Below are 16,117 nucleotides of genomic sequence, written 5' to 3'. Positions count from 1 at the left end.
GGGGGGTGTAACAACATCTAAAAATCGTGAGAGAAGAACAAGCAATGGCCAGAATCTTACCAAAACAAGCAAAACCAATGTTCGTTGGGAAGCTAAACTGTGTCACATTCTAATATGAATTGTAACTGTTCTTATCTATTCAAAATATGTCAAGTATTATGTAGGTATGTATTGTACATATATTTAAGAAATGATAATGTATGTTATTGAGAAAAGAAACTGGTTCAGGGAATATGTGTCCACTGCCTGAAGGAGTATGATCACAACTTTTAACTAAATTTTTTTTCCATTTATACGGTTAAGTTGTCACCTAAGCTATACAACTGATGTAAACAAAAACATGACACAAGCCATGTTTACAAAACAATGAATTGCGAGTCCTGTATCTCGCCTGTAACTCGGCAACTCACATTCAAATTTCGATTACACATTAGAAATACTTTAATACTGTATTTGAAACAACAACATTGGAAAAACAAAATCAAAAATATGTTCCCTCAGCTTAATTAAGGAAAGAAAAACAAGGTGCAAAATCAATAAAAGAAATAATGGATAGAGAATAATAGAGATGACGAAAGAAATAAAAGCCTATTTGCAGTTAAAAAAAAAAGATTACCTTAAAGGAAGAGTCCCGAAATCTTATTGCAAAAGGTAAGCGATTTTTTTTACTTGAAAAACATTTTATCCAGCATAAATTTTTTTTCATCTGTCTTTGCACATCAAAATCATACATATTACTAGTCTTCCTCATGTCATAAATACTCTAATGATATACAATTTCATTAGAAAAAAATAAGTTTAATAAAGATGTCGTTCGAAAATAAAGGTGCTATTTACAGGTACATATTTTGTAAGATACAAAACTTATACACACATTGTCAAACAGAAAAATTACGATTTAGATTAGGCCCTACGTGTAGAATGCGTGTATGAAAGACAATATAAAACTGGATTCGCTTTACTGTGAAATATTTCATTAGAAATACATGTATAACATTATCACTGATAGGAGAAATAAACCTACTTATGGAAGCTTGGAAAGTGCGTCAGAGTTATTGTTCTTAAACCATATCAGGCATCTCATCATTAAACGCACTTGTTCTTTTTACATAAAAGCGGAGTTTGAAAAACACTGTTTAGGTGAAGGTAACCAAGAAAATTAGAATAATTTAGAAGTGATTCTTGATTCCATTGTATTCTTTCCTAAACATAAGTTACATATACCTTATATAACTTGCATCACTGGTAAAGGCCTCCAGTTCACTCTCATTTCTTAGGATTGTTATTAGAATGTGATCCTGAAAAGGTCGGAGGCTGGGATAATTAGCCTTTGTGTACTTAGCATTTATGGAATCGGAGTGGGAGGTTTGAAATTGTTTTATTTCAAATCAGATTTGATCATACCAATAGTGTTGCAATTACATTCACATTATCTAAAATGTTACAATTTTAGTTTCGTTAGCAAATTATCATATGTGAAATTTCTACAAAAAGCCACCAACGAGTGATCAATCGATCATTATTTTAGAATTTTTGTGACGATTTTTTAGCCATATGACTAAACAATGGTATTCTCAATGTTATATATAGTTTGCGTAAAAAAATGTTCCACAAATGTTATATACCGAATAAGAGGTTCGTGTACGCATGACAATATGCGTTTAAACCATAGAGCCTTGAGTTCATCAAGGTATTGACTTTTTAACTCATTTGCCAGTTTTGCTACTGATTCGAAGTACCCGGAAGTGACCCGCAATACACTAAGTGAGGGTGTTTTAAGAATCCCCCGCCAATGTCACTATTTTATGTATAAAAATATTTTGTGACACACATCTGTTTCCTGACATTATCGTATATGAACTTGTTGTGAACGTTTTCTCTGTTTATAGTTATTAGATGCAAAAGTAAACTTGCAAAGTTCTGCGCAACGACTTCCTGAATCAGTGAAGTGAGGTTATTCACATATCAGCATTCCTCGCAGACATGCTGTCAATCAGATCGCAACTATGAATAAAAGATACGTTGCTGGAAAAATCGCGCTTTATGACATAACGCATGGAACCAAATTGCACGGTTCCTTTGGAGGTGCAAGATCGCTTAAAACTTGCCGATGATTCATGGGGTCACTATGGTGGGCCATCTTGGTGTCTGTATCGGTGGGTCTTACATCTTTAGCCTTTAACAAGGCCTTTCCGTTTGACAGGCTAGTCAACGACACTACTAAACTTCTCATACTTACTCGGATAAGAATTATTTAACGTCTACAAGGATTGTCAACTGATTGCTTGGGGAGTTGGCTTTTTTCTTTCTTCTTTCTATTTTAGGTCCTGAGTAAGTCGCGGCACACCATCAGAAACTGTGGTTAATGTGAATGCTGTCATATTTGTCACTTTAGAAAATATCTGCCTTTTTAGAATATAGTATCCTCTAAATAAAGATATGGTCGACCAGGTGTTCTCTGCAATGTAATTTACTTGGTTTTTCATCTCTTTATAATTGTCTGTTTTCAAGATGTACTGAAAAACGTGCTTATCTATTGGATACAAATTCCACAATTGCAAATTGACATTTTAGTAAATTGATCTTCAATCTAAAGTTATTTTAGTTTCAGAAGCACAGATAGCAAACTTCAAAATATTGCGCAGTAACTGATGGTAGTTTAGCATCCAAGGCTTATAATAGGAATAGTTTTGTTAGAAACTTGAAAGGTAACTTGATTTTGACAGCCACTTTGATGAAACAAAGAGCCTTGCATTTCAAAATTGTCATTGACAAGTTATAGTAGGGAGTCCTAATCGATTCCAAAATAAATCTGCCCTGATCAAGGTTTTATTGTAAAGGAAATTGTCTTGAGTGTGATGCTGACATTATATTCCGTAATTAATTTTTGCACAATCACAATTTTCTTTTATTGATGAAGGATGATAAAGCTCAAGTCAGTTCTTCACCACAAATGTTAATAACCTATTAATTGATTTCCGAGATCGAGCTATTAATTTACAACAATAGTGAGTATGATTAGTTTATGAAATTGAACTTGTAAAGCAGGTCAGTTCTGGCATACAGCTGCCAGTCATTCTGGTCTTTTTTCGTGTGGATTAAGATACAGCTCATGAAAGAGTGTCTGTATGTGATGTGTACATGTATAGAAAGATAACTGTGATGAACTTACGGAAGTGCAATATATCAGGCTTACCGCTCAATTGCGGTGATGGATCTGACATGTTCACTAATTGAATCGATCAGGAAAGAAGGCTGATATACATGGACATGTTTAACTACTCCCGCAATCACTTTGACAATCAAGAACAGGTGTTTTTAGGTTGATTCTTTATTTCATGAAGAGATTATGTTATTCAGATTCTCAATACAGACGTACAGCATCAACGAAGATAAAGTCAGATGATAAATGTTCAGCAATTTATTATTCTTACTGATTTAATGTATTGTATTAATTTTATAGGCACGTTTGATAGGTATTAAATAGGACAATCATGCAAATTAAATGTATAAGAAGACGAGATAAGTATCTTATTCAATTTAACAAGTACAGTAAAATGTGAGACAACTAAACGATTTCAAAAGTTATAATTCATTTTATTAAAGTTTTTTATTTAATCTCAAGTCAAAAGAACCAAGCTTTCCATTTACGTTCATTTATTAATTCATGTTTAGAAATCTCTTTCTCTCTGTTGTGTTAGCGTGTTTGGAACCAATTGTTTTTCTCCAGACAGAGTCTATTGTAATGAATTAAAAAGAACTTAATGCACTGGGTTACATGTTAAGTTTATTATCTAAATAAGACTGAATTTAGTGTAGCTCAAGGTAAATTTAATACCGGCCTCTCATCTATCTTTCATTTTACCCCTAAAATAACAATTATAGCATTATTAAGCATTACCTTTCACTATAAATATTATAAGCATCGCTTTTTTAAAAATAGAAATTTCGATAATTAATTGAATTCTTTCACAGTAATATCTCTTTTCCTCATCTGCCTGTTTAATTTGTTTAATTCAGATTTTTTTATTTCTTAAAAGAAAAAGAAAACAAAAGATAGTTCATGTAATTAAGTGCTCAACGTCTAAGATTTTTAATAAATAACTTTGAGGTTTTAATTTTTTTCAGTAGGCATCTTAGTAGTCTTGTAAATATAACCAAATTTCGAAGTCTATCTAATGAGAATAGCTAATGTCATCTGACAATCCTTTCTAGTAGACAGGTAGACTTTATTAGGTAGGAAAAATTAACACACGGGTCAGTTAATTTGCCCTTTTCGTTAGATGAATGTCTCTTTGAGCCTTGTACGAGAGCAATAAATTGAAATTAATGAATACAAAGTTTTTCATCTTTTTCACTCTACAGTTAAATCTCTGAACTTTCTTGCAAAATTTGATTTATTGACAGACACAGACTACATAACACACATATTTGCATACAAGTAATCTGGAACATGGAAATGTGAAATAAATTTTAAATTAAATTAAAAAATTTATTTGATCTACGAGGGGCACATACCATCCGCATATCTTCAAAATTGGCTTTTTATAATATTATACTCTTTACAATTCTACAATTTTGAAGTAGTTTTTTTAATAATCATTTTAGTAAAACAAATGCAGGGAACTAGAAATATTGACGACCATATAAAGTAACTTTTAAACGAAAATATGACCATCTTCGATTAAGGTTGAAAAGAAGTGTTAACTTGTAGTCAAATGTATGCGAGTAATTTTATTTCATCATATAAAGAGAACTGTAACATTAAGAAGGTAAGATAGTGATGCTATCTTTTCATTAGCTTAGTTATTAAAATAATTTCAAAGATTCCCAATACAAGGTTTTCTGATAGCAGTTTTGTCCCAATTTTCTTTCAAAATGCAAACAATGGTAAAAAAAACTCTCCGGAAGTAATGTAATTCACTGTGATTGATATGCGTAGTTTTTGGTATGTAGACGGACTTAAGATATTCATTTTATCTTGTACATGTTTCATTGCAGATCAGTAGTGACTCATATAAGATTAATGCTACCACAACAATTACATTTTACTATATGCGCATGGTATTTCAACAATTACGACATTCAACCTTATAACGTTTTACAAAATGTGTGTTAAATAAACCACACATATGAATAAAATTAACTTACATACAAATACATTAAAATGATTTATGTTTCCTAGGAAAAGGATTTCTAAAGCATGGTTTCCAAATTTATTTTTGTTATGTACCGATAATGTATCGATATGATTTATCTGTTTAGATATTATTGTTGTAATGAAAGCCAATTGTCTTGTAATCAGTACACGTAAAAGTGTACGGATCGATTGTGATGTATCAAGATTTTTGATGCTAACATCGATGAAAAATTCAAGGACGACGGTTTTAGTCCACGCTGGTACTAAAAGTATATCAACTGTACTAGTACTCGAAAAACTTTAAAGTAACCTGTAAAGGAATACGTGTGGCAATGGATATTTTCACGGTTTGTCAATTGGCGGATCGGTCATAAGTTTTTTTTCAGCTCCTGGCTTTTTACTTTTATCGAAGTTTTACAGTCTATGCTGGGTGTGGTTAATCTGACACTGAGGTGTAAAATATGACAGTAAATTACCTTAGATGTCATTGTAAACCAAAAAAAATATATACAGAGACCGTTTTTAATATTCTTCTCTGCAACGTATTTTAAATCTTGTTTCAACTTTTAAAATCAGTGACAGAACAAAGGTATATTTAGTGACAGCTTAGCTGTATACATTAATTTTACTACTACATTTGTTTGCTTTTAGTGCACTGAATATTAATCCTGGGGGAAAGCGTGTTGTTAATAAGGCCAAAATCAGAAACATACAGCCTTAAGCTCCAACTGCAGCTGGAACATATAAAACATTCTTTAAACTGACTATTTTTCCTATAAACAATTTTAAAGAAATATGTTTTTCAAAATTCTTTATGTCAAAAATGTTTCACCCGACATGCAAAAAAACATGTTTATACAATACTAATGTTCAACAAAATCAACAATCCAAAAGTTTAAATCACAGTACCGTATTGATGAACAGAAATACATGTAGTATTAAAGTACATAATCAAACAGGTTGTTAAAAAGTGTCGAAGATGAGGTCAAAATACCTATCCATCAATTGCGGACTTTCTAGCTTATATACATAATCATAATTTAGATACAAAAACTGTTTTTCCCCGAGTTTGGCTACCAGTTTGAACAAACATCTTACACGTATCATATGAAAATGTTTACAAAGCGTTTTTTTATTCATAGACATTTATAAGTACTAAAAAATCTCAGGCACTCTGGTCGCATTGTTTACCTCTAATGAAAACGTACTAAAGATCACACGCATGTGTAATTTTGCGGTTGATGTTAATAGCGTATTTTGTTTATTCCTTACTTTTTTACGGACCTTGGCATGATTTCTTACATCTTTAACGCGACACCTAGTTGTGATAATAAAATGTAAGTGCGATAAAAACAGTTACTTGTCTATGAGCAACACCATCGGAATGGAAAAACCCGAACACTGACATAAGTAACTTTAAGATAAATTATACTGCTTTGTCTGAAATATAAGTCATGTGATACATTTTTCAAAATGAAAAAAAAAATAACAAAGCTTGGTTGTCAGTGTAATGGGATTTTCCCTGCATAACAAATTTAATGTCTCAACATCATCTGAATGCATAATTTGTTTTGTTTACAAAATATTTTGGGTTTTGTGTTTTATTGGCAAGATCTAGACTGATCTTGTAAACTGCAAGAGAGTGATTTATTCCGAATTCCTCAGACATAATTATGACATATTTATTATTATATCCGGCATATTCATTACAGCTAATAAAAACTGCACTGTTGACTTCCATCATATTAATCATGTATTTATCAGGCAAGTTTAATGTGGAAAAACAACAAACAACGGTGCACCAAATTGGGACTGTTTGTTTAATAACAATCTGTTCCTATATGTATTTTGAGTCCATGATTTAGTTTATCATACGTAAATACTATAATAAAATTGATATTAATTGTTATTGTTGTATAAAACATAACAAACATTAAAAAAAGAATTATCGTATGCCATTAGATTACTATACGAAGCTAACAAATCGGTTTTAAATATTGCATGTGCAATTGAAGCTGTATGTTGATACTTTGTGGATTTTTTTTTCGGACATTGGATTCCGCAACGCTGCCCTAGACAAAACGATAGATTGAACCTCATTCCTATATAGCAAAGCGCACAAAGTTTAACACCATTCATCTTTTCATTAATATATTAAACCCGCAATACAAATATTTCAGAAGCAGTTGTTTTTCGTCAACAATATAATATCAGAAACAAAATCTATTTTCGGTCTACTTCATCTGTTTTGTTTATACACAATATGGAACGTCAGAGTGCAACAATAACAGTAAATAGAACATTTTTAAAAAGTAATATTCAGCTATTAATTTGAAATGGAACCGATTGAAGATACTTTAAGCTGACAGCCACTAAACTGGACATCTTTGTTGTGCTTTTTTCTAATTTCCTTAGAACTTCAATGAAGGAGGCGACAGCGCTCCACAAACACATGGGTGTATTTGACACTTGAATGTCAGCAGCAAAATGTGCATGATTTATGTTCATCTCGTTACTTAAACGCTCGCAATAGAAGCAATTTGCAAAAAATGTGTTTTTGCAATTTATTTTTAACTTGGTTTCAAGAGTTCTATTCTTACGAAACGTGTGAAAAAATGCAGTAAGTTGTGTACATAGTGTATAATTTTCAAACAAGCATTTCTGGTGTCATTTTTAAACTTCGTAACATAATATAATAATACATTACAGACTAACATTAATACTTGTGTTTTAATTATTGTTAATCGTGGTATTTTAATAGTTCATTTAATTTAGAATCAGAAATGTCAACACATATACATGTTCGCAAAACTTCTAGTCCTATATTTATCCTCGAGGAGTCAATGAACTTTGATTGATTTATCATAGACAATGGTGAGAGTCTTTATCAAGCCTTAACGTTATAAGATTTTGGCATATTGTGATTGTGAACAGCCTCGGTGATTTACTGAAATCAAAGAACTAAAACAGCAATATCTATAGGATAATTAAACCAATTTTCACGGGATATTTTAAATCCATATTACAATATAGTTTCATATAGACCTACTATAAAAAATTCTCATGTTATATTTGATTGAATATTTTAATATCAATAACCAAAACCTAGTGGTGTTTATACGTAAGAGAATTTCAAACAACTCTTGATATGAATCAAGAACTATTTGCATATGGTTTTATGATCTTCATATTTTTAAGTTGCGCCTGTTAGTTGATTTGAATATTCATTTTAATTGAATCAGTTTCACAGTTTATACTGAAACCAAGTTCGTTTAGGTGACTTAATTGGTGACGTCTTAGCCACGCGTTTGTTGTTTTAGCATCGAAGAACTCAATACTTAAGGGCCATTAAACAATCCTACAAAAAATCTGGAACACGGAACCTCAATATATAACATTTTACAGGTAGGGTCCGTCAAAAGAACCAATTCCTTGCCTTGGCGCTCATTAAAAGAGTTAATGTCCCTTACCAATGTTTACTGGTTTTGTAAATTCTAAAGCTTGGCACGGCTGCTTTGATCTCTATTAATCAAAGATGAGAGTAGATTTGCTATGTTTCGATGAAATAGACGATGGGTTCGATTTGTGATACCGTTAGAGTTGAAATATTTTTCATATCATCCATTGGCTACAGGGGATATTTATATGTGACCTCCGCTTTTGTATTCAGTAAAAGCAGATCAATTGTTCAAGTCTGACTTCGAACCTATCGAGCGGTATTTGGATTGTTGGCATGCATTATTTATATGTTCATATATTCTAAAAGGTCACCGACAAAATGACTTTGTAAGTAGTCTTGCACGTATACCAAGGTCTGAAGTCAGATTCTAAGATTGCATTATTATTAGAAAGGTAAATTACCTTTTGTTTGACATCTATTTACTTTTTATGTGGCCGTAAATATTCGAAGTTTTTTCGAGGTGATCTTGAGTTTAAGGGTCACCAGGGTCAATAGCCTGAGCAGAAGTTAACGGCATCATACCTTTTGAATAGATATATTATTGTTAGATTTAATAAAATGTTAAAACTCACGCCTCCAATTTGATATATACTTTTGGAAAATAATCGTTCAATCATATCTATCTCAAAAATGAGTTTTGCCGACAAAGTTTCTGGCACAATATGTTTTAGCTGCAGAAGCACACTAAATGGTTATTGCCCATATCCATTACTTAAAAGGACTTGGACACGATTTTAGATCAAAATTTTATTTTTTATTTTTTTAATATAAAATGGTTTACTTGCACATTTTGAATGATTGACCAAAATTTGAATGTTATAATTAAAGTTATAAGAGAGATACAGAGGTAAGAAATCATTGTTATGTAAACAAAGCTCGAGTCTTATATTTGTATACAAATAATGTAAAGTATGGAATTACCATTTATTTGACAAAATAATTATAAAAACAAGGCAGACTTTTTCAATGTGTTTATAAGATATATTATCAATAGAAGAAAGCAACATTTGATTGATGTAAACAGTTACAAGACTAGAGCTTTGTTTACAAAACAAAGAATTCCAAACTCTGTATATTCTTATAACTCAATATCTGCGTTCAGATTTTGATAAAGCATTAAAAATACCCATATTAACCATAATAAACATTAAAAATGGAAAAATAAAATTTAAAATTTTGAACTCAAATCGTATCCAAGTCTAAAGCGACGATACAAATTAATGATTCACTTAATCTTAAAACTGCATTGTTATTACATATGTAAATGTTTCGATGTATTTTGGTTCGTTTTATTTTGGTCTGTTTGTTTGATTGGGGGCAATAGACTTGTTTTGAATGTGTTTTGCTAATTTTCACATGGTATCAATTTAGTTGTACTACACTGTAAAGGTTATTGAATTTGTCGAGGCTAACTTTCAAAACTCAATTATTTAAAAGCTTAACATAAGATTTTCTATGATTATAAACTAATAAATGATTCTTATTAATCGGTGGTGAATAAAATACGTTGATAATTGGCTTGGTTAGGAATTCTTCGAAAATGTAGACACATATTTTCGCACAACCAGTTTTAGCATTCGCTTTTAAATCAAGCCTAAGCTAACAAAGGAGGTTTTTTTATCATTTAGGAACATATGCCGCATTAGTATTTATAAAGCCCGCACTACAAACTCTTAGAGTCGAAAAAAAAGTTATTAAATTCATTTTCGTTTAAATAGTCAATTGTTACAAGGCAAAAAATAAACTGATTTATGTATTTAAGACAGCACATCAACGAAAACATTAGTTATTGTAAGTGATAAGTAAAAGTGTTGTCTGACACTTACCACTAGGAATTCTAGGAATTGAAATATTTTTCTTCCAAAAATAATTAAAAGTTAATGCAAATGTATTAATTATTACAAATATGTCTGACTACTTAATAAAATCCGTCTCTTGTTGCTCATTAAAGTTTTGATTAGAAAATGTCAGCTCGAACCTGCATATTTCCTCAGAATTACTCGCATTCATATTAAAGGACATAATTATTCAAATTAACAGACAATATACATTCAGTGCGATTTCTTCAAGCACAAAAATGTGCTGCGGTTGTTATGTTTTTTAAGAAGAAAAAAACCAAAATGTCTATTTGCATACATTAATATATTCCTTCTCATTTAAACAGCGACCATAATGGTTCCTGTAAAATTATAAAAACCATTGATAATATTGTTGGTCCCTCTTTACTTTATTTTAATGAACGCAATTGATTAAAGCCATAGTACATATCTGTTCGTAAATCAATTACGACCATTCATATATCACTAGAATATCTTTTTTCATTCTATTTTTGATATAAAACTTGTTATTTTGGAAATTGTGGCCGGCAGTTTTCAATCAAACAGGCCACAGTCTATTAAAAAAAATCAATTAGTGTATTTTTAACAGGCCACAGTGTAAAAAATATAATGAATAGATTTTAGGCTTTTTATGGATCTCATTTGCATACTTAAGGAAAAAGAACATATCTTTTAGATAAATATCATAAAAGATATAGATCATACCTCTAAACTTGTTAAGGTAAAAATATGACAGATATAACACCCGTTACTAAATGATTCCAAGAAACACAACAAAAACAAATAATGAGCATTAAATTATAGGGTTGGGAAAATATAACGACTAAATATATCTAGAGGAAAGTGCCAAACACATAACCTTTTTTTATAATTCGACGAAAGAAAAACTTTCTTTTCTCAAAATAGCAGATTAAGAATACATATGATTTTTTAAATTGTCAGGTATCTCAAGCTTTCAGAGGAATTCACAGAAATAATGAATTGTTCGAATTAATTTTCTATCCACGCTTTTTCAAACGGTTGTTTCTTGGTTCGCTGAGTTTGTATTTAATTGAAATGTGTATGACAGCGTTAAAATGACAATAATTCAATAAAACAATACACTAATCACGTCTTAATAGCACGCTTTCTCCCTCATTACAGATCAAAGGTGCCAGATACATGTCTGTTTGTTTGTTTAATATGGTAATTGGGATATATGTACCATAACCCGACACACTTTTTTGTCACTTAAAACGAGGACATTTATCAAAGACAAGATATGAATTCCAAATAAGGTGAAGGTCATAATTATTAATTCTGTAGTGTTCTCGGTTTAGTTGAAGTGTGCGTTTTTGCATTTCATTTTCTTGTGAATTTTGAAATCTGTCATCATTTTGATAGGAAACGCACTTGTCAACCTGAGATAAAAATATTTTTTTATATAATTTGACAGTTGAGAAAACTAATACTAATACATAATTTGACTAAGTCAGAAGGAACTAGAGGTACTGTGAGCAAGCTCACAATTGATACCGCCCACTAAGATAAAAATCATAGTGCGTGTATTTTTCCAGTTATAGAAAATATTGGATGAATCTATTTCACCGTCCATTTTCTATAAATAACAACTGGTCATAAGCAATATTTGTGTGAAGTAAGAACATTCAATGCTTCTCCATAAGAAAGATTATGACCGGACACGAATTTTGCACTATTTTTCCCAACGACCTTGACCTTGCCCAAATGACCTTGGATCAAGGTCTTGGCACACCTTTAGATCATAAGCAATTTGTGTGAATTAAGAACTTCCAATGTTTCTCCATAAGAAAGATATGGACCGGAAAAGAATTTTGTATTTTTTCTGCCCTTGACCTTGCCCGAATGACCTTGGGTCAAGGTCATGACACACCCCTAGGTCATAAGCAATCTCTGTGTAAAGTAAGAACTTCCAATAATTCTCCATAAGAAAGATATGGAGCGGACACGAATTTTGTATTTTTTCTGCCAGTGACCTTGACCTTGCCCAAATGACCTTGGGTCAAGGTCACGACACATCCTTAGGTCATAAGCAATTTTTGTGTGAAGGAAGAACTTCCAATGTTTCTCCATAAGAAAGATATGGACCGGACACGATTGCACAGACAAACGGACGGACAGACGGACAAGGTGATTCCTATATACCCCCCCCCCCCAAATTTCGTTTCCGGGGGTATAATGAAGTTATTTTGTAAGTGTACCTGACTTTCTTAACATTATGGCGAGATTGAAGAGTCTTGTATCAAATTAAATGCATTTGCTCTTCCATTCATTCACATATCGCTAAATGTTTTCAAGAATTTTAAGAATTATCTCTCTTCGGGTATGTTTGGTATTTAAAATAAGTATGTTTTTTATCCCCTCTAAGAAATTTTATGTGCGACTTCCGGTTCGTGAAAGTTAACATTTCAAATGAACAACTTGACTTTTTGTTGGATGTAAGCCATGTAAAAGTAAGAAGCAGACATTAGTTAGAAATGGGGAGTTGAAAGGAATAAATGTTGCATTAGGATAGGAATAAACGAAATACATGTTTATTTCTGACTAATGCATTTCCCCGCACACTATTTTCATTTCGCGAGGGGATGCTCCGCTATGTGGTGCCCTTGTTAAATATGTTTCATATCATATGCATCATTAGGTATTTATCAACACGCTTAAATATCAATACACTTTTATCAAAGTGTTGTTTTTGTAAACCCTATCTATCTTTGCGTGATACATAAAAATAAATGTTATTAGAATATCAAAGTTCTTGACTCACCTTTAATTTGTTTGGTGTATAGTTCTACAGAATGACAGGTGCTTGGTACCACACGTGTATTTTTAGACATATTTGTTTCCTCTGGAGCCGCTCTGGAACCTCCCAATTTATTCAGCTCTTAGATCGGCATAGCATTTCAAGTTCTTCTAGTACGAATTGAAACAACTGTTTTAACCTGGTTTTGTTACCGTATTACCAATATTTGATTTAACTTTGCTTGTTGTAGTATATATGTTAAAATTGAATACCTAATTGTGTGCTGTCTCCATTTGAAGTTTATGTCGGTGCAAAGCAATGGGAAATAGCATTATATTTAAGCTATCATGATATATGCGAAAGCTTTTATTTAAAGAAAAATGGTATGCCTCGGATAAATCTTCCTGTTTTAGAAAATTCTATTTTCATGCAGATATCCTTTTTATAGTCAATTTCATGTACGTTTCAGAAGCAGATACAATCGGGAAAATTCCCGACCTAATGCTACCTTTTTGTTTTCTATTATTTTGCAACTTTAGAGGACCGGACTGTTTATATTTAGAAACTCCCAGCAATAATCACTAAAAACCTCTGACAAAGCCGGAAGACATGCCATTTTTACAGCACTGTACAAAATGTGATTTAAACCGTTCGGAAATCATGCCTGAATATGTTACCAAAATTCGATGAGACATATTTTTATGTCGGCGAATGTTTTTGATTTTGAAATAAACCAAATCCTCACTAGTCCTATAAATCTGTATTTTACGATGCGATGGTCAAATTTATCAGTAAGACTACTTCAAACTTTCCGACGTCTTTCTCAGCTTTAACACTGTGTTTAGCGCTCATACAAACATGGAACCCCTAGAGCCATCTGCAAATTGTGTAACTACATTGTCAGCAACAGTTAAATCAAGAAAATATAACATTTCATTCTGTTAAGCCCAAGTTTTATTGACTTGTTCTTGATTGCACAGGGTTGAGAACCTATAAACATGTTATAATCATTTATTATTGTAATATTTGACATCGTGGTTGATATTTTTCTGGCTTAACCTGACTATCATAACATTTTATGATATGTTTGCCTAAAAATGATTTTAAAGTCGGTGCAGTATACATCAATGTGTTAAGGGGGCTAGGGGGTGGCTGCCATCGTAGACAATATTGATCTCCTTTAAAGGAAGAGCTCCATATAAAAATAATAGAAAATGATAAAATTTTATATTAAAATATATGAAATGTTTCTTTATCAAATAGTAGTTGATAGCTTCAGAAATCACATGTAAAATTTTCAAATAAATCTGATGGTTTTATATTATATTTTGACCCCCCAGCCTCCTTAAGATTACACAGCTAGGTCATTCAACATCAAAAATAGTATGCTGCATACGTTACAATATAAGAATCAAACCATGTTCTAAAAGTCCTAAAGGGACCTGGACAAATAAAGAGCACAAGTACAATGCAGGGATCGCTCTTTGGAAGGTGTGTGTGTGGTACTTCTTTTGGTTTATAAGGGGGTAACCCCCTGTCCTCCTTAATTTTCCTACTATTTGTGTTTACTTTCTCTTTCTAGTGTTGCCTAGATCTTTTCTATTTCTGTAACAATTACGGGTCCGGTGTTGTGTAGTACCTTGTATTCCAGTTTTATACCCCCCTCTACAAAAACATGGCTCAATTGCATGTTTTTCTTGAATACATAGCTACTGAGTATATAGTAAAACAAATTTACCTACGGGGAGCTGACGACTTCGTAGTGGTATTTACACCGTTTTTTTGCCAGGTTACCTCCGCCATAAGGCCTACTTTACAGTAAATTTCTCCTCCTTTTTTCCACTCTGGTCATGCTTATGACGGACTATTCGTGACAATATTTCGCAAATACGAAATGACATTGATCATATTCAGTTCTTCGGCTGTGTAAGCTTATAGGAGCAGATTGAATAACAGGTTTTCTAACAGTCCACACTTCCCTGGGGTCCATCCCAGAGGTTTATAATTTCAACTGCTTTGACATTACACATTATTACTCTACAGCTTTGGAAAGGCGATATGATTTGACGGTATATGACTGTGCCTTTCATATTTCGTTGAGTACAAATAGAACATAACACAATGCGAGAGAGAGCGTTGTTTTATTTAAACAATAAAATTTAATTGCTTAGAGGGGGTCCCTGTAAAACAGTAGGAATAACAACGTCAATCCAATATTTACACCTTTCAAGTACAAAACTCCTGTCTGGTTTCACTCTGAACGATTTAATACAAACACTATAACATCCTATTCAGTAAGATCCGAGACTAACACATCCTGGTTAAAAATTTAAATGTGAATGAAATACGAGACCCCTTTTACCTTTATCAATATGGTACCATACTACGTGACCACAAAGAGTATTCACAGTTAGCTGTTTATCGTTTTGCGGTCGAATTTGTCAATTGCTGATTACTGATCATCCTATTTTTTAACCGAATATCTTTTAACTCATTAACTACTCAATTATCTCTTAAGAATGGACAAGAAGCACGTTTTAAAAAAATCAAAAATATGGAGTTTGAGAAAACATGTTTGCCTGCAATGTTACTAAAATGACACCGTATCTATCAATATTTTCCAGTCGATCAAAATGTTCTTGTTCCTTTTTTCAAAGGCATGGTTTGTGGTCTCATATATGGTTTTAGAAAATAAGAGAAGACGGGGGAAAAGAAATGACAGAGTATTACAGATGTTTGAGGGTTCAATCGATCGTTTTCAATGTCAGCGGTTGTGGATACACGATAAATACCACAATTGCAGTATTGTGAAAGTAATCCGAGATAATTTGATTTACTCCTATGATAAATTATTCTTATAGCTTCATATCAATGTCACAATAGTTGCTTTTTGACACTGTGTAACATTAAATTTTCTCTTC

Source organism: Magallana gigas, chromosome 3, assembly GCF_963853765.1.
Source record: "Magallana gigas chromosome 3, xbMagGiga1.1, whole genome shotgun sequence".
In the NCBI taxonomy this organism is placed as follows: Eukaryota; Metazoa; Mollusca; class Bivalvia; order Ostreida; family Ostreidae; genus Magallana; species Magallana gigas.
The sequence above is the reverse complement of the archived record's forward strand: the minus strand, read 5'-3'. Positions refer to the sequence as shown.